The sequence below is a fragment of the Apodemus sylvaticus genome, chromosome 3 (genome assembly GCF_947179515.1).
Source record: "Apodemus sylvaticus chromosome 3, mApoSyl1.1, whole genome shotgun sequence".
Taxonomy (NCBI): Eukaryota; Metazoa; Chordata; class Mammalia; order Rodentia; family Muridae; genus Apodemus; species Apodemus sylvaticus.
In genome coordinates this window covers 51,286,929-51,307,335 of record NC_067474.1, presented here as the reverse complement: position 1 = coordinate 51,307,335, position 20,407 = coordinate 51,286,929, and the positions used below count along the sequence as shown (strand labels likewise).

The 20,407-nt window shown below is 36.8% G+C and overlaps 1 non-coding gene across 1 annotated transcript; it reads right to left on the bottom strand.

Moving 5' to 3' along the window:
• Positions 1-17,502: 17,502 nt before the first annotated feature.
• LOC127681960 (small nucleolar RNA SNORA17) lies at positions 17,503-17,635 on the bottom strand. Its single transcript, XR_007977295.1, has one exon. It is a non-coding gene; the product is annotated as a small nucleolar RNA SNORA17 (small nucleolar RNA).
• Positions 17,636-20,407: the final 2,772 nt, after the last annotated feature.

Here is a 20,407-nt window from a genome sequence, read left to right as displayed (position 1 = left end):
ATGATATCAGGATGTCAAGAATAAGTGTGTGTATCAAAGTTCCATTTAGATCATCGAAGATAAATCACCATGATTACATAAAAATATACTATTCTATTATTTTAAAATAAAAATTAGAGAACAGAGAGTATAAAGACCTTGATAAGGTGGTACGAATCTATAATCCCAGTCACTCATGAGCATGGGGTGGAAGAATAGTAAGGTGACAGCAAGTTTAAGCTACAGAGTGAATCTAGCCTGATTGAGTACACCTAAATTGGAAAAATTAAAATAAACATAAGCAGGGCAGTGGTTTCACATGCTTTTAATCCCAGCACTTGGGAGGCAGAGGGAGGTGGATTTCTGAGTTCAAGGCCGGCCTGGTATACAGAGTGAGTTCCAGGACAGCCAGGGCTGTACAGAGTAACCCTGCCTCAAAGAAAGAATTAAAAAAATAAAACCATTTTAAAATATCATAGCAAGAAATTAAGTAGATTACTGTTCTACAATGTAGATGATCCTGGGTTTAACCCTAATACCAAGACAGAAATGGAAGGAAGGAAAGAAAAAATTAGATTGAGAGAAAGGGGGTATAACAAAAAGGAAAAGCAGAAGAATGAAGGAAAAGAAGCAATTTATATTAGACATAATTCCCAGAAAAAAACTTGTAATGGATGGGTATTTCCTGGAATACCCTAGGCATGAGAAACAATGTTGGCAATACTCTGTACCATGTGAATTATTAAAATATTGCTGTTTAAAATGTGTGTGTATGTGTATGTATGCACGTGTGCACAAGTGCAGGTGTGTCTGTATATGTGACAGAAACAAACTAACCAACTGAATTCACTTTTTTCTCTTGCTATTAACTCAATACAAACAGCTATCTTCATATCCTATACAATGATCAAAACTAATACAGAGTAGAAGTTGCCAACTCTCTAGTGCACAATACCCAAATGTCACTGAAAGTAGAAAAGGTTTCAATAGCCATTCTAAGTTGCATAGGTTTAGAGTACCAGTCATGATTTTCCCTCATTACCTATACCCTTCGTTGTCTTAAATGAAAGTTTAAGACTTTGTTTAAGACTTAGTTTTTGGTTACCACAAAGAGGCAAATGCTATTGGACTTTCACAACTACTTGCCATATTGATCATTGCTTTTCAATGTTGTCACAGATAAGAACTATTAATTGTTTCCCCCATATGGTAACCTCAATAGTACCTCATAGTACAATAGGTACCAGAATGCAAGAAAAGGGACTTCCAGGTGGATGTAGATGAATCATTTGAGCCCTGTGTCCTATGGGTGAGATAGATGCCTTGAACCACAGTGTCTTACTTTCACCTCACCTTTTGAGAGGGATCCAAGAGGTACTACCCTGGGCAACCAGTTAAATGGGATTTCTTAATGTCTGGTACTAGGGATTATGTTAGTCTCAATGTTATATGTGACATTTTTAGCTCAAGTGCAATAACATTTTTAAAGATATATTTAGATGTGTATAATTTTATGAAATAATATGATTCCTTGAGTCTATAAAGCAACCTTGCTCCTATTTGTTCCTCTGTCTCCTTCCATATTGGCTTCCCTGACTCTTCCCAATTTGAAGCACCTCCCCAATTTCTAATTCCCATTTCTGTCATTGTATTTTCCTATTACTTTCTCCATACAGCCCCCTTTACACACACATACTTTATCATTTATAGATTTGGGATTTGAATAAGAATGCTTCCCATCAGCTCATATATTTTAATATTTAGTTATGATAGATTATCACTGTGTGGGAGGGCTTAGGAGGTGGCTTGTTGGAGGAAATATGTCACTGAGGGCATGCAATCAGGTTAAAAAGACCAAGCCAGTCTAGTTTGTCATTCTTCCTTATATCTGCAGATGTACATGTAGAACTCTCAGCTACTTTGCCAGGGAGTGTTTGTTAGTATGCTGCCATTATCTCTGCCATGATGATAATTGACTAAATCTCAGAAATTGTAAGCAAGTCTCACTTTGCCAGAGTCTGACGAACACAGATGCAGATGCTTGCAGCCAACCATAGGACTAAGCACAGTGACAACAACGGAGGAGTTAGGGGAAGAACTGAAGGAGCTGAAGGGATTTGCAATCTAATAGGAAGAGCAACAATATCAACCAATCAGACTCACCCCAGAGCTCCCAGAGTCTAAACCACCAAACAACAACAAGAAGAAATACACAGGAGCGACCCAGACCTCCAGCTAAATATATAGCAGGGGATAGTCTTATCTGGCAGCAATGGTAGGGGAGGTCTTTGGTCTTATGGAGGCTCAATGCCCAGGTGTAGGGGAATGCTAGGCAGTGAAGAAAGAGTAGGGGGAGCACCCTCATAGAAGCTACAGTTATAGGCAGTTGTGGGGCAACTTCCTTGGGCATAGAGAATCAACACTAATCTTTTGCTAGAGCAGTAAACCCTGCATTCAATTCCCAGCACTCCATAAAAGGAGAGTTGTGGCCCCAACACTCAGGAGATGGAGTCAAGATCATCAGAAGCTCAAGGCTGATCTAAACTATATAGAGAAATTGAGGCCAACCTGGGATACATAAGACCCTGTTAGGATAGGGGGGTTGCGGAGGGGAACCAGGAAGGGGGATAACATTTGAAAGGTAAATAAATAAAATAATCAATAAAAAATACAGGGGGTAAACTTAAACCTCATTTAAAAAATTACTTTTTTTTATAAGATTTCCTGTGGTTACTGTGTCTTTGTACAGCAATAGAACACTAAAACAGTTTGTTTGTTTTTTTTCATATTATATACTCATATCTGAAATCTTGGAACTAGAATCCACAGAGGAAAGAGAATATGCAATATTTACCTTTATAGTTTCCAGTTTATCTCACTTGTTATGATCTTTTCTAGGTCCATCAATTAAAAAATAGAAGTAGAAGATTACAGGGAATCAACAGACTCATTAAAACACCAACTAGGCCACCCTAGTGGCCCTCAGTGAGGGAGGATGCACCTAGTCCTGCAGTGACAGGGTGGAGTAATACTCAGGGAAGACTCCCTCTTCTCAAGGAGAAGGAGGAGGGGAGTATGAGGAGAGGGTGTATGTGAGGAAGTGGACTGGGAGGAGAGCGGTAATTGTCCTTGCAATCAGGATATAAAGTGAATAAATAAATTAATCAATGGAAAAGGTATTCTGTAGCACTTTCAAAGAATTAACAATATCCCAAAATAATACCAAACAAAATCAAACAAACAAAAATAGAACCCAGTAACCACAAGGGAATTTGGTGCATATCTGTTAATTCTTGAGTGGCAAAAACCAAAGGTCAAAGAGAATCAATGTTGAAATTAAATAAACAAGATGCTAAAAACTGAGAAAAAAAAACACCAGTTAATGGAAATATCAAAAATCTTATAACAATTTAACTCATCATTTTATTCTAGAAAATATTTCTTTATATTAAATTATAAAACAAATAATAGAATTTGGTGAAATTGTCTTGTTATAGACTAAAGATCTATGCATTTTTATTCCAGCTCCTTAGGAAACTTCGGACCTGCCTGACTTAAGCACAGAAGGAGCAAGTGCATGCCAAGCATAAGGCTTCTCTGATTCTTGTCTTTCTGTTATTCATTCTTTTCATACCATTTGTACATGCTTGCCTGATATTTGTCCCTTTATTTGTGATTTTAAAGATCCTAAAGAAACAAGATTTCAGATAGTAGGGATTGACATAAAGGACAGAAAAAGAAGTTTTAAGAATACTGCTATATCCCCTTGACATGTGTCCATTCCTTTTCTTTTTTTGTACCTAAGAAATGCAGAATTGATATGACCTGCAGAAACAGAGTACCAAAGAAAAGGAATGTGATAAGAAGCCATGGTGTTTTTTTTTCAAACATAAAAATGATTAAGCATTTTCACAAAATTTTTCAAAATGTGATTTTACCAGTGTTTAATGATATACTGAGATTATATTAACATTCTTTGTTCTCTGTAATAAATTATCATCATAATAGCCTTTATTCTTGCCTTAGTCTAGAGTCTAAAAATCTAAATCTAGTTGCCCTGAATCAGAATAAAGATGCTAGGAAGAGGTATGCACTCATCATTAATCAAAGAAGCACTTCCTTAGTTCTCCCCATCTCCCTTGGTTTGAGGCCCTATGTGGGAAATATCTGCTTCTTTGACCACATTGTGTATTCTGTATCTGCAAAATCCTCCTTTTACATCTGCCTTGAAACTATAATTAAACCCTGAATATTTAAGATACCTTGATTCCACAGTTGCCCTACATAATATACTATTGTCATGTCTGGCATATCTTTTATCACAACCATTTTATTTAAGATATATAATAGCATATTTATTGAAGATAAATTTATTGAGGATATATAGTAACAATAAAGAATAGATTCAAGGACAATTACTGTTACTTCAGCTATCAAAGGAGGCTGAACTAAGAAAAGAGTGAATGTTCTACTTAATTTTTAATACATCATTGCAAGGCACAAAATTGTTAAAGGAATTTCTCTTCTTGCTAATTGAAGGCATAGGTTTTTAATTAATGAATAATATTACATATAAAAGCAAATCTTAAATATGTATAATCAATTGCAAAATTATGATTAGCTGTTTATTAGGGAAATATGGCAAATATCAAATCCTGCATTCATTATTTTAACGAATATTTTAAATACTTGTTTGCTCAATCTACATTATTATCTAAAGACCTAAGAATGTATTTTAACCAAGGTCCTCAGTATAAACTACTAGGAATATATTAGCTGGAAAAGAAAGTGAATAATAGAGTCAAAATGTAGCTTACTAGCTAATATTGGCATTAATACCAACTCATTTGAAAAAGAGTATTTCAACTTTTGGCTATCACAGATAAGACAGCTGTGAATGTAGTGGAATGCATAGCTTGTGGTTTGATGGGGCATCTTTTTGCTATATTCCCAAGACTGGTATATCTAGGTTTTCAGGTAGATCTATTTCAAATTTTCTGAAAAACCTCTAGATTGATTTCCAGAATGGTTGTACCTCTTTTCAATCCCACCACCAATGGAGGAAACAACCCAGATGTTCCACAGTGGAAAAATCGATACAGAAAATAATGTTCATTTCCATAATAGAATATTATTTAGATATCAAGAATGAGGACATTATGAGTTTTTCAAGCAAATGGAAGGAACTAAAAAATATCATCCTCAGTGAGGTAATTCAGACTCAAAAGGATATGTATGGTATATACTCACCGGTAAGTGGTTATGAGCCCAAATATTATGGAATACCTAGGATAAAATCCACAGAAGTCAAGTTTAACAAGCCAAATGACCCAAGCGATGTTTCTATCCCTCTTGCAATGGAGAAGAAAGTAATCATGGGGGAGGAAGGGTGGCATGGACCTGGGTGGGAGAGAGAAGGGGAAGTGAAAGGGGAGACACTATAAGGTAATTTAGAGGGGACAGGGGAGAAGCCCTGAAAACCAGCAGAATAAATGGTAATATGTAACCTCAGTGGGGAGGAGGGTGGATCTATAAAGTAGCAGAGAGCTGGAAGATAAGAGATTATCAGGATTCAAAGGGAGGGGCCTAAGATGAAATGCAGTACAGTAGGGAGAGTAAAATTTTAGAGTATACCTCCAGTAGAAAGGCAAGGCATCAAGTGAAGGGATGGGGTTGCTATCCCACAGTCAAAACCTCTGACCCAGAATTGCTTCTGTCTAAAAGTACTTCAGGAACAAAAATGGACAAGAGACTGAAGGAAAGGATATCCAGTGACCATCACGGAATTGGGATCCATCTCCAAGGCCTGACAGGTATGCTTACAGACAGGAGCCTAGCATGGATGATGTCCTCTGAGAGACCTGACTGAGACAGATGTAGATACTTACATCCAACTAAGGGACTAAAATCAGTGATCCCTGTGGTTGAATTAGGGAAAGACCAGAAGAAGTAGAGGAGGTGAGAAACCCCATAGGAAGAGCAGCAGTGTCAACTAACTTGAACCTCTGAGATCTCTCAGACACTTAGCCACCAACCAGGCAACATACACTAGCTTATCCAAGACCTGGACACATATACAGTGGAGGACTGACTGGTATGGCCTCAGTTAGAGAAGAGGTGGCTAATCTTCAAGAGACTTGAGGCCCCATAGATCGGAAAGGCCTGGTGGGGATTGGAAGTTAGGAGGATTGGGGAAATCATCTTGGAGAGAGGAGATAAGAGGCATGGGATGAAGTACTCTGTGACTGTGGACGTGGAGAGGGTAACAAATGTAGAAAATGAGAGAAATAATAAAAGAAATGATCTTCAAGCTACTCCTGGGCTATAATTTTCACCCTAGCAGAGAAAAATCTATGTTTTCTGATATCTTATTCTTAGATTGTTGTAAAATAGAATTGTTAAAAGTATTACAGGACATAAAAATATATTCTCAATGTTATGAAGGGAAAGTTCTTGGGAAAATCACATTTTACAAGTTTGTTTGCATTGTCCTTTTTCAGTTTCTACTGAATACTGAAGCAAAGCAATGGAAGGAAATCACAGTTTATGCCTTATTTTTGTAGTTTAAATAATACTTCATATTTTTGTAGTTTAAATAATAAAGAAATGTTGTTTAAAATTAAGCAGATGTGAACAGCTGGTTTGGTTTTTTGTTTTGTTTTGTTTTGTTTTTTTGTTTTTTTAACCAGAAGCTCAGCTGCAAGTGACAGTTTTGTTCTTCTGTGTCATACAGTGATTGGGCATGATCTGTACATGTACACCACTTCAGAAGTCAGAATAAGTAGCTTTTTGTTACTGTTTCTATTTTTTCTAATAAGAGGCCCATTGCAGTTTTCTAGACTTGGTATTCTCTAAGATACATGTTAAGCTTGTAGTCACAGATTTACCCTAATTAAAATCCAGTAATCTCTAATATTACAGAAAATTAAATGGTACTTAATGAAACTTCTTGTTTAAACTAACAAAACTTCAGGAAACTTTTTCTACATTGTATGTCTATAAGTACCTATGAAATGAGAGAGATGAGTTAATAAAAACGTTTTCTGTTTAAGAAGAGGTAAGGACAAATGTAGAGCAATTAAAACGGATTAGAAACATAAATGTGAGAGGTGTTACACAGCATGTATGAAGGGCACAAGGTGAAATGTTAGAAAACACAAAGAAATGTGTGGGAACAAAAATATGAGTGAGTAGGAAATAATAAAAACAGAACAAGTATCAGGACATTGTAGTCAAATATGTCTGCAGTTATAGACATACTCACGCGCACACACACACATGCACACACAAATATTAATATCCCTCTGGTCAAAGTTGAGCTCACAGAGCTCCCAATGTGAGAAAGAGAGCTGAGAGCAGAGGGAAAAGGTGTGACTGAAAGATTTGGAGGCTAGGACACAATGACTCTTTATAAAATGAAAGATTCTTTCCCCACTGTGAATTAGACAGGAAGCTTGAACATGATGTTCTGTGCTTGGTGTTTAAACATCCCTTCTGAATGATGTCTGAATAATATTAAATGGCTACGAGTTAGTTCCATGATGAAGCAAGTTTTTCAAAGGACTATCCACTACTTGTTTAATGAGCAGAACATTCCAATCTCTGACAGAATGCACCTAGTCCCTGTAGGATTCTGTTCTGTGAAGTTTCTTCTAAAGACTTCATTGATCTAAATCAATTCTAAGCCGGACATCAGAAGTCTTTATCTTGAATTTCATATACTACTATAGATGGCAAAGTCATACCTCAGTATTATTTGTCACTGGAAGAAGATACGGTAGATGTATCATTAAATTACTTCAGCAATTTTACATCTTTTCCCAAGTCACTATAAGGCTGAAAATGAAAAGGATTCATAATCATAATACCATTAACACACAAGAGTTAAGAACTAAAATTATATTTTAAATATTAACATTTTAAAATAAATAAGTTTTTGCTATATACTATATTTAATCTTTGTCTGTTTTTGTTCTTAGGAATTACCCAGTTTTATCACTGAGTCATTTGTATTTGTTCTTTCCGGTTTGGTTTTGTTTGCTTTGTTTTTGTCTTTACATGTAGGCTCTTATGGCTATAAACCCCCTCTTAGAGTTGTTTTTATTTTGTCGCAGATGCTTTGTTACAACTTAGACAGATGTTATCCTCATCTCTTCTTCATCCTCCCATCTAAAATTCACATCTTATTCTCACATCTTATTCTCACATCTTATTCTCAAGGTTTGCTGGTCGTAAAGCAAACATTGAATACTGACTTGAAAAATCCTTACTTCACAAGTAAAACAGTGTTGTGTGTTTACAGAAACCTAAAAATAGTTAATATCAAATATATTAAATAATTTAGGTAGAAGAAACTCTACTGGTAATCTAGCATATTTAGGCAGAGAAATGAAGAAGCTGCTAAAATATATCACAGAACAGTATATACTATATCTGAAAAAATTTGAAGAGTTAGAAACACTTGTATTTTATGCAAATCAAACCTATTAATTAAACAATATCACCTTTCTAATTTTTAATGCTAAACTAAATGTAACATGAAAAAAATGACACATTGTTTCTGATAGGAATGGTAATATCATCCAAAAGTAACTAGCTCCTGATATTCAGTTGAGTGTTGGCACAAGCAATGATCATAAGTAGAGAAACTAAGTTCAAACATTTGACCCCTCAGAGAAAAGAGGATACTAGCTCTCAAATTTATTTTATTTAATACGTGCTGTGTTATACATGAGCCCATATCTAAATATTAATTATAATAAATTATTTTAAATCCATAAATGTTTCCAAAGGAATAGATGGAAAATTTTGCAAACAAATGTAAGTACATATAATAATATAAATAATTAATTTAATGTTATCAATGTTTTTTTTCTCACACCAATACTCTTCAAACTATTCCACAAAATACAAACAGAAGGAACCCTACCCAATTCCTTCTACAAAGCCACAATTACGCTGATACCAAAACCACACAAAGATCCAACAAAGAAAGAAAACTTCAGACCAATCTCCCTTATGAACATCGATGCAAAAATACTCAATAAAATTCTTGCCAACAGAATCCAAGAACACATCAAAACGATCATCCACCATGATCAAGTAGGCTTTATCCCAGGGATGCAGGGTTGGTTCAATATACGGAAATCCATCAATGCAATCCACTACATAAACAAACTCAAAGAAAAAACTACATGGTCATTTCATTGGATGCTGAAAAAGCATTTGACAAAATTCAGCATCCTTTCATGCTTAAAGTCTTGGAAAGAACAGGAATTCAAGGCTCAGACCTAAACATCGTTAAAGCAATATACAGCAAACCGGTAGGCAGCATCAAACTAAATGGAGAGAAACTTGAAGCAATCCCTCTAAAATCAGGGACTAGACAAGGCTGCCCCCTTTCTCCTTATCTTTTCAATATTGTACTTGAGGTACTAGCTCCGGCAATTCGACAACATAAAGAGGTCAAAGGGATACAAATTGGAAAGGAAGAAGTCAAACTATCATTATTTGCAGATGACATGATAGTCTACCTAAGTGACCCAAAAATGTTATCAATGTTAATAATAGCTCTCATAAGAGAATAATGATATCATTACTGCAAACATACCATCATTCAACCAGAAATATATGTATGTATATGTCTAATATCTCACTATTAACAATTAAGTTTTTGTTAAGAACCTAATTACTCAGATTCTACAGGAATGCATTAGTCTTAGAAGAATGAAATATTAAGTTATTTTAGCAGATATTACATAATACATAGTTATATACTATTTGGCTCAGAAAGTAATTTATATTTATTACAAAATCATAATATCAAACATTTCCTCTTTTTCCAGGACTTTCTATCACTTTTTAAAACTGTGGCATCGATATTTGTCTCTTAAAATAGCTGAAAAATTTATGTTTCAATTGACCTTTTACAACCTTATCTCTTGATGTCCAACCAATGTGTGGTCTTAAGCCCACTCACTCTGCAGAGCAGACAAAAATAAGCAGGATTTAACTCTACCCATGTTGTGCATCACTTTTTATTGCTTTTTCATGTTTCCTTTGACTTACAAAACCCACAACATAGTTTTCTACAGTTGAATTATTGATTGAATCTTGCAATCTTTCTAAAAGCAGTACCTTTGATTTACTTAGCTATTTTTTTCTAACAAATGTCTGAGACAGTGTGATTCAATCCTCTTGTGATTGAACAAATGCAACATATTACTACAATGTCATCTTTTTGACTCAGAATCTTAAATCCTGGGCCAGATTAAAATTGGTGAAGGGAAAACTAAAGCCTCTGATTTGAATTTACAGGATATTTAAGTGAAAATATCAAGTAGCTTCAGGAATATTTACATGAAGATGATAGCAGTAATGTTTGTCTCCTGGACAAATACACAAACACGCACATACAAGCACATGCACACACACATGCACACACATACACACACACATACACAAACACACAAACACAAACACACACACACACACACACACACAGAGAGAGAGAGAGAGAGAGAGAGAGAGAGAGAGAGAGAGAGAGAGAGAGAGAGAGAGAGAGAGCACAATATAGAAAAGACCTCACTTCAGGAAAACCCCAGAAAAATGAAAGTATACCTAACAACAAACTCCAAATGTGAGTGGCATATAGAACTCACAAAACAGGTCTATGTTTCTTATGAATATTACTGCATGAAAACCATCATTGATATTGAGATGAATACCCAAGAAGATTGAGAGAAAAGGGGGATCTGGGCAAGAAAAAGATATGGAGAGATAAAATTGTGTTAAGTGTATTTGCTGAAAGATAGTAGTATATGTAATTTGTAGTGATTGAAAGGGAGACTATTGATTCTACAGAGTTGAAATTACCTTTTGTTTGAAAGATTGGGGCACATGCTCCACTATGTTCATAGCAGCCCTGTTTATAATTGCTAGAAACTGGAAAGAACCAAAATGTCCCTCAATGGAGGAATGGATACAGAAAATGTGGTATATATACACAATGGAGTACTATTCAGCCATTAAAAACATTGTACTCATGAAATTCTTAGACAAATGGATGGAACTGGAGAATATCATCCTAAGTGATATAACTCAATCACAAAAGAACACTCATGGTATGCATTTATTAATAAGTGGATATTAGCCTAGAAGCTTGGAATACCCAAGATACAATTCACATATCAAATGATGCCCGAGAAGAAGGAAGAACAAAGTATGGATACTCTAGTCCTTCTTAGAAGGAGGAACAAAATACCCACAAAAGGAGATACAGAGACAAAGTGTGCAGCAGAGTCTGAAGGAAAAACCATCCAGATACTACCCCATCTAGGAATCCATCCCATATGCAATTACCAAAGCCAGACACTATTGTGGATACCCACAAGTGCTTGCTGACAGGAGCTGGATATAGTAGTCACCTGGGAGGCTCTGCTAGTGCATTACAAATACAGAGGGAGAAACTCTCAGCCACCCATTTATCTGAGCACTGGGTCCCCAATGGATGAGATAGAGAAAGGACCAAAGGAGCTGAAGGGGTTTGCAGCACCATAGGAGGAACAACAATATGAGTCAACAAGTACTCCCAGAGCTCCCAGGGACAAAAACATCAAGCAAAGAGTACACTTGGAGTTACCCATATCCCCAGACACATCAGCAGCAGAGGATGATCTTGTTGAACACCAAATGGAGGAAAGGCCCTTGGTCCTCTTGATACCATAGTGTACAAGAATACCAGGGCAGGGAAGCAGGGGGTTGTTGATTGAGGAAGGGGAGATGCCTTAAGGATTTTCAGGGGAAGGGGGAACCAGGAAAGGGGACAACATTTGAAGTGTACATAAAGAATATACCTAATTTAAAAAAAAAGATTAGGTGATAGTTGGCTAAGATATGCTATGTGCTCAATAAACAACTAAAAGACTTAATTGAAAGAGGAATAGTATCATATGAACTTTAATTGTATGCTAATTGCCTTTGAAAAATCATGTTTTTGTTATTATTTAGCAAATTAGATATGATAAATGCATATAAAGCAAATTTTATTTAGTTGGGCTTACTTTCTATTTAATTTTAGTAACAAATGCATACATATTTTTTTAAAAAAAATCAATATTTTTTTCTCACATAATATGAATTTTTTGTTCCTTCTCCTTCCGCTACTCTTCCCCATTTCTTTCTATGTCTCTTCCTCTGATTTGGATACACACCGTATCTGTCACTAATTATTAAACAAAGTATTCTATAGGATTATAAAAACACTAAATTAACATATAATGACATAGATACAGGAACCACAGAGCAGCTGGGGACAGGATGCTTCCAGTTTCCACCTGTGTCCCAGAGCTTAACCTGAGCCAGAGCTAGCCATACTCAGATCCTGCCTGAAGAGAGGTGGTTCCCAGGAGTGTTGACACATCTAGGATAATAGGTGAAACCACCACTTTTGCTCCAATACTGTGCCAAGGGGGACCTGCCAGAAGGCCACAGAACACAGGAACCACAGAGCAGCCAGGGACAGGACCTTCCAGCTTCTATCTGAGCCTCAGAGCTAACGCTGTGCCACAGCTCTCTGTACACATATCTCTCCAAGAGACAGTTGGTATCCCAGGAGTGTTGACACACCTAAGATCACAGGCTCATAGGCTCACAGGAAGGACAAGATACCATCACAGACAGCAAGACCAACTAAAACCAGATATAACAATAGGGCTAGAGGCAAGCAAACGAATATAACCAACAGAAACCAACACTACTTGTTTACATCAGAACCCAGTTCCTCACCACAGCAAGTCCTGGATATCCCAATACACAAGAAAACAAGATTGTGATTTACAATCATCTCTCTCTCTCTCTCTCTCTCTCTCTCTCTCTCTCTCTCACACACACACACACACACACACACACACACACACACACACCCTCTCTCTCTCTCTCTCTCTCTCTCTCTCTCTCTCTCTCTCACACACACACACACACACACACATACACACACGCACCCTCTCTCTCTCTCTCTCTCTCTCTCTCTTTCTCTCTCTCTCTTTCTCTCTCTCTCTCTGTCTTTATCTAGAGAGCTTTATTTTTTATTAGATATATTCTTTATTTATATTTCAAATGATTTCCCCTTTCCTGGTTACTCCCTCCCTGAAAGTCCCATAAGCGCTCTTCCCTGCCCCTGTTCCCCAATCAACCTGCTCCTGTTTCTGTGTCCTGGTATTCCCCTATATTGCTGCATTAAGCCTTTCCAGGACCAGGAGCCTGTTTTTCCTTCTTCTTGAACATCATTTGATATGTGAATTGTGTCTTGTGTATTCCGAGCTTCATGGCTAATATTCACATTTCAGTGAGTACATACCATGTGTGTTGATTTGTGATTGGGTTACATCACTTTGGATGGTATTTTCCAGTTCCACCCATTTGCCTAAGAATTTCATGAATTCATTGTTTTTAATAGCTGAGTAGTATTCCATAGTGTACATGTACCACATTTTCTTTATCCTTTCCCTCATTGAGGGACATTTGAGTTCTTTCCAGCTTCTTGCTATTATAAATAGGACTGCTATGAACATAATGGAACATGTATCATGCGGGGGAATTCTCTGGGTATATGCCCAGGAGTGGTATAGCAGGGTCCACAAGTAGTATCATGCCCAGTTTTCTGAGGAGCCGCCAGACTGATTTCCAGAGTGGTTTTACAGGTTGAGCTGACTGTAAAATGTATGTGGTAAGAGTTAAAGAAGAGCACTCAGCAAGAGAAGCAAGTAGACTACCCAACTTCACCTCTCCCTCAGCTCCTCCAACACTAAGTCTCCAGTCTTTTCACCTGCTCTGTAGTACAGCACACGATTCAGTCTATTTCTCTCCCTCTGAACACATCTCCAGGGAATCATACAGATATACCTTCTCAACTGTTTTCACCCCCATCAATTGTTATAAGCCACGCCTGATCTTCATCAAGCATTAGCTGAAAACAACAGACTACTCCGAACAGCTAAGCAGTTATAGAAATCTTTCGTCTCCCTCCATTCCTCCAAGTTTAATGCCCCAGTCTCATTTCTAGTTCTATAGAATACATATAGTTGTTTGGCCTCTCCCTCACTCTCTGACTCCATTCCAAGGGGAATAAACAAATCTTGTAATGCTTTGGTTTCTTCCTTTTATACCATCCCAGAAACCTGCCCCATTCTATTCCCATTCCTAAATGTCTGCTCCGAATACATAGAAATACATTTTCCTGAGACCCCCAGTAACCACATCTACTAGGATACAAGAAAAATAAAACCAAATTTAAGCCATATCTATCTACAAATATATTACTTGTAATTGCTAGACAGAAAATTCCAACCTAAAGTGTTTAACAAAACCAGGAAAATGCTGGAAACCATAATTCCAAACTAACAAATCAAAAGATTGAAAACATGTGCATATCCACTACCAGCTTGCAATCCCACCAGCAGTGGTAGAGTGTTTCTCTTTCTCCGCATCCTCACCATCACCTGCTGTCTCCTGAGGTTTTGATCTTATCCATTTTGACTGGAGTGAGGTGAAATCTCAGGATTGCTTTGATTTGCATTTGCCTGATGACTAAGGATGTTGAACATTTCTTTAGGTGCTTCTCAGACATTCGATATTCCTCAGGTGAAAATTCTTTGTTTAGATCTGTACCCCATGTTTTAATAGGGTTATTTGGCTCTCTGGTATCTACCTTCTTGAGTTCTTTGTATATCTTGGATATTAGCCCTCTGTTGGATGTAGGCTTGGTAAAGATGTTTTCCTAGTATGTTGGTTGCTGATTTTTCCTATTGACAGTACCCTTTGCCCTATAGAAACTTTATAATTTTATGAGTTCCCATTTGTCAATTCTTGATCTTAGATCATAAGCGATTGGTGTTCTGTTCAGGAAATTTTCCCCTGTGCCCATGTGCTCAAGGCTCTACCTCAGTTTCTTTTCTATTAGTTTCAGTGTTATTCTCAACAGTAAAAGGACTTCTTGGAGACTGCGTATCCCAGACCTCAAGCAGTAGTGTTAAAAACTGCGTGGTACTCTGGAAATCAGTCTGGCAGTTCCTCAGAAAACTGGCCACGTCACTTCCGGAGGATCCTGCTATACCACTCCTGGGCATATACCCAGAGGATTCCTCAGCAGGTAATACGGATACATACTCCACTATGTTCATAGCAGCCCTATTTATAATAGTCAGAACCAGGAAAGAACCCAGGTATCACTCAACAGAAGAATGGATGCAAAAAATGTGGTATATATACACAATGGAGTACTATTTAGCCATTAGAAACAATGAATTCATGAAATTCTTAGACAAATGGTTGGATCTGGAGAACATCCATTAACACTAAGTGAGGTAAACCAGTCTCAAAAGATTAATCATGGTATGCACTCACTAATAAGTGGATATTAGCCTGGAAAACTGGAATACCCAAAACTTAATCCACACATCAAATGAGGTATAAGAAGAATGGAGGAGTGACCTGGTTCTGGAAAGATTCAGTGTAGCAGTATAGGGCAAAACCAGAACAGGGAATTGGGAAGGGGTAGATGGGAGAACAAGGGAAAGGAAGAGGGCTTATGGGACTTTTGGGGAGTGGGGGGGGCAGAAAAGGGGAAATCATTTGAAATGTAAATAAAAAATATATCGAATAAAAATATTTTTAAAAAATTAAAAATAAATAAAGTAAATAAAACACTGGTTGAGATCTTAAAAAAAAAAACTGTGTGGTATTGGTACAGTGACAGGCAGGTAGATCGATGGAATGGAATTAAAGACCCAGAAATGAACCCACATACTTATAGTCACTTGATCTTTGACAAAGGAGCTAAAACCATACAGTTTGTCAAAAAGGATAGACTTTTCAACAAATGGTACAGGTTCAACTGGAGGTCAGCATGCAGTAGAATGCAAATCTGTCCATTCTTATATCCTTGTACTAAGCTCAAGTCCAAGTGGATCAAGGACCTACCCATATAACCAGACATATCTCTTGATGATAATAGAGGTATTTAGGAAGAGTATGAATAACTCCCTTAAATAGCTCCAGTCACATATGTAGCAGATGATGACCTTGTTAGGCATCAATGTGAGGAGAGGTGCATGGTCCTATGAAGGCTTGATGACACAGAATAGAGGAATTCCTGAGAAGGGAGGCAGGAGTGGGTGGTTGAGAGGGGGAATGCCCTCATAGAAGCAAGGGGAGGGTGGATGGGATAGGGGGTTTCTAGGGGTGTTTCCAGGGGTGGGAGGAACCAGGAAAGGAGATACCATTTGAAATTAAAATAAACTAACCAATAAAAAGTAAAATATAAAAGAAATATAAGAGGACACAGGTAAACAGTCAGAAGCCCTTAAAGAGGAAATGCATGTATCCCTTAAAAGAAATACAGCAATTCAGAACCAAACAGTTTACAGAATTGAACAAAACCATACAGGATCTAAAAATTGAAATAGAAACAACAAAGAAAGCACAAAGGGAGACAACCTTGGAGATAAGAAAACCTAGGACAGAGATCAGGAGTCATAGACATAAGCATCACCAACAGAATACGAGAGAAAGAAGAGAGAACTTCAGGTGTAGAATATACCATAGAAAATATTGACCTAACAGTCAAAGAAAATGCAAACTGCAAAAATCTCCTAACCCAAACATCCTGGAATGAGAAGACCAAACCTAAGGATAATAGGTATAGAAGAGAGCAAAGATTCCCAACTCAAACGGCCAGTAAATATCTTCAACTTAATTATAGAAGAATACTCCTCTAGCCTGAAGAAGGAGATGCACATAATCATTCTAACACAAAGAGAAACTACACTCTGGAAAATGCAAGAAAGTAGTCTTCTTTCATGAATCCCAAGTAAATTAGCAATACAAACATAGTGCCACCTCTAACAATAACAATAACAAGTAACAATAATCACTGTTCCTAAATATCTCTTAACATTGATGGACTCTATCCCCCAATAAAAAGACATAGACTAACTGATTGGATAAATAAACAGGACCCAGTTTTTTGTTAATCCAGTAAATGCACCTCAGTGACAAAGAAACATACTACCTCAGCATAAAAGTCTGGAAAACAATTTTCCAAGCAAATGTTCCCAAGAATGAAGTTAGAGTAGCAATTCTAATATTGAATAAAATCAACCTTCAACCAAAATTTATCAAAAAAAAAATAAGGGTGAACACTTCATACTCATCAAATGAAAAATCCACCATGAGAAAATCTTAATTCTGAACATCTATGTTGCAAATGCAAGAGTATCTATATTCATAAAAGAAACTTTAGTAAAGTTTCAAAGCACACATTGTACCTCACACAGTGGTATATTCCAACACCCCAATCTCATCAATAGACAGATCATGAAAAGAACCAAATTAATTTAACAGATGTCTATTGAAAATTTCATCATAAAACAAAAGAATACACATTCTCAGAACCTCATTATACATCCCAGTGCAGGGTACTTGACAGTACACTGGTGATCATCTCAGACTTGTTAAGTTTCAGGGAATGTTAGGCTACTAATCTTTCATGTGTTTGCAGATCAGAACAGTGAGGGTAGACATAGCCTCTTTCTTCTCTCTCACCTACTGATGCACATTTGGCAGAGCATTCATACCTGCAACCACTCTAAGGGTGATATAAGAGATACTTATACCTCTAGAACCAAATCCCAAATAAGTTCATCCTTCTGTAAGTTACTCTGATCATAGTGTTTTACCACAAAACAGAAGTCACTAAATAGTCCCCAGTAACTTGAATTGCAGTTGCCATCTCTATGATAGCTGTAATTTTTTTTAAAAAAAAAGATAGTTGTCAAATTCAATTTAGGATAAAGGGACTAACATCCCCGTAAATGTATCATACATATATTTGCAAGCAGATGAAAACATGAATTAGGGTATAAATCTTAACCAAATGCAGATTACAAATGCTTAACTGAGTGGATCACCTAGAGACCGTGCTTGAGGATTAGCATATTACAGACGCTATATAGCAATAGGTGAGTAGATTAATAGTATAGAGAATCCTGAGAGTTAAACAAATGGTAATTTACAAATGGATTTGGGCCCAATAAATAATATGAGAGAAAAATTAGGAGCTGAAGATTGATTGGTGAAGGGAGGTAGTGGTTCTAAAACAGAAGAATAAAATTTCTTGAAATTCTTAGGCAAATGGATGGAGCTGGAGAACATCCTACTAAGTGAGGTAACCCAGTCTCAAAAGATCAATCATGGTATGCACTCACTAATAAGTGGATATTAGCCTGGAAAACTGGGATACCCAAAACATAATCCAAACATCAAATGAGGTACAAGAAGAACGGAGGAGTGGCCCCTGGTTCTGGAAAGACTCAGCATAGCAGTATAAGGCAAAACAAGAACAGGGAATTGGGAAGGGGTGGGTGGGAGAACAGGGGAAGGGAAGGGGGCTTATGGGACTTTCGGGGAGTGGGGGACCAGAAAAGGGGAAATCATTTGAAATGTAAATAAAAAATATATCAAATAAAATAAAAATAAAAAAATACACTGCCAGTTAAACCCCAAGTTTGTACAAATTTAAAGGCTTGTGTGTGGGTTTTGCTAAGTCATTATTGCTTTACTTCTTTTATGACTTATAACACAATTATAATTGGTTTTAATTTTTCACATGAAATCTAGGGTTTCATGTATTCAAGCTATGTGCTCTATCACTGAACTACAGTGTAAACTGGAACATCACTCTAGTTAGAAGGATTTCCTAGAGTCCTATCACCTACATTTGGTATTAAGATACATAAGTGAATTTGAGATCTTACAGCATGTTTTACAAGATATTTTAAAACTGAAAATAAAAAAATCTTTGAAATGGTTTGAAGAATATGCTGGATTTATGTGGGAAAATTCAGCATAGCAGCAATATACAACTCACCTAATGATGTTGACTCTAAAAAGTGCTTATTAAGATAATAGTGAGGTATAAGTATCTGATTAATAGAAGAATTTTCTTTCTCTTAAAACAATGGCAAACCAGTGAACTTTAGAAAATAATTAAACATTTTATTCTTGACATAGCAGAAAAGCATCACATATGGACTGACAGTGATTAGAGCAGTGTGCCAGACAGCAAATATATTTTCAAATGACTTCAGCTGGTATCATCTGAGAATCAGTAAACTTGAATGAGAACATTTCTTCAAAAGAATGGACTAGAAGGAAGTCTACAGAGCATTTTCCTGATGATTGATACATGTGGAAGGGACCAGTTCACTGGGGACAAGTGCCCGTCCTATGAGGTGGTCTTGCGTTGTATAAAAAAGAAGATTTAGCCAGTTGGGGGAAACAAGCATGTACAGTATGTTCCTCCATGGACTCAGTTGTTTCCTTGCCCACCTTCAGGATCCTGCTTTGAGGTGTTGCCCTGTGTTCACTTCACAATGGACTATAAACTGTTAGATGAAACTAACTTCCCCAAGTTGCTTTTGTGTTGCTACTTTGTTTTCAACCCAATTCTCCAGTAAAAGAAATCTCAACTCAACTCAATCAGTTAAGAAAACAAGCTACAAGCCTATATTGGCAGATCTCCCACTACACTACTCTATTTCCATACATATTATTCCAAATAACTTGCAGTTTCTCCATGCCACGAGCTTCTCTCTCTGCTGCCTCTCCATTGAACCCCCTAACTCCTCTCTCTTCTGTTTATCCCCCATAGCTCCTCCCCTAGACTCTCAGCTCCTCCCACTTCCTCCTGCCCAATCATTGGCTCAAGCCTTTATCTGAAAAATTAAAGTGGGGAGTAGTTTCACAAAGCAACACCTCATCTTAAGCCATTCTGAGGAATTGAATTAGTATTAAAATAAAAGCCCAGGGCTATCCACAACACTTTTGTTCATGCTGTTTTAGCATGGCAATAGAAATCATGAAACACATGGCAAGCCTAACCCAGATCAAATTGTAACTTGGAAATAGGAATTGGACACATAAACCAACTCCTAGATGTGGGTTATTTTAAGTTGTTAAGAAAAGAGTTGGCTTTTTCTAAAAGTATATACCTTACTAAGTAGACCTTACCCTCCAGAAGAAGATGATACATCTAGGAAAACATTTGCAACACAAATTAGTCTCAAAGTAAATTTTTTTGTTAAGAGAACAACTTGAAGGTTTAGAGAATGAATAGTTAGAGAGAACTTTGGAGTGAATATGATCCTAACATGTTGCTCAAAAATCATGAAATAACTAACTGAAACAATTTAATAGTGAAAGTGAAGATGCATCAAGTATTAATTGAAGGAATCCAAATTGTTTTCCTTAGTTGTGAGGCAATGAATACAGATGGGTTGTATGGAACAGATTCAAAACACTAAAGGCAAAATCAGGGAAAAGTTATGAACTGAATGTTCTGATGTTATAAAACCACTCTACTGGGGATGCA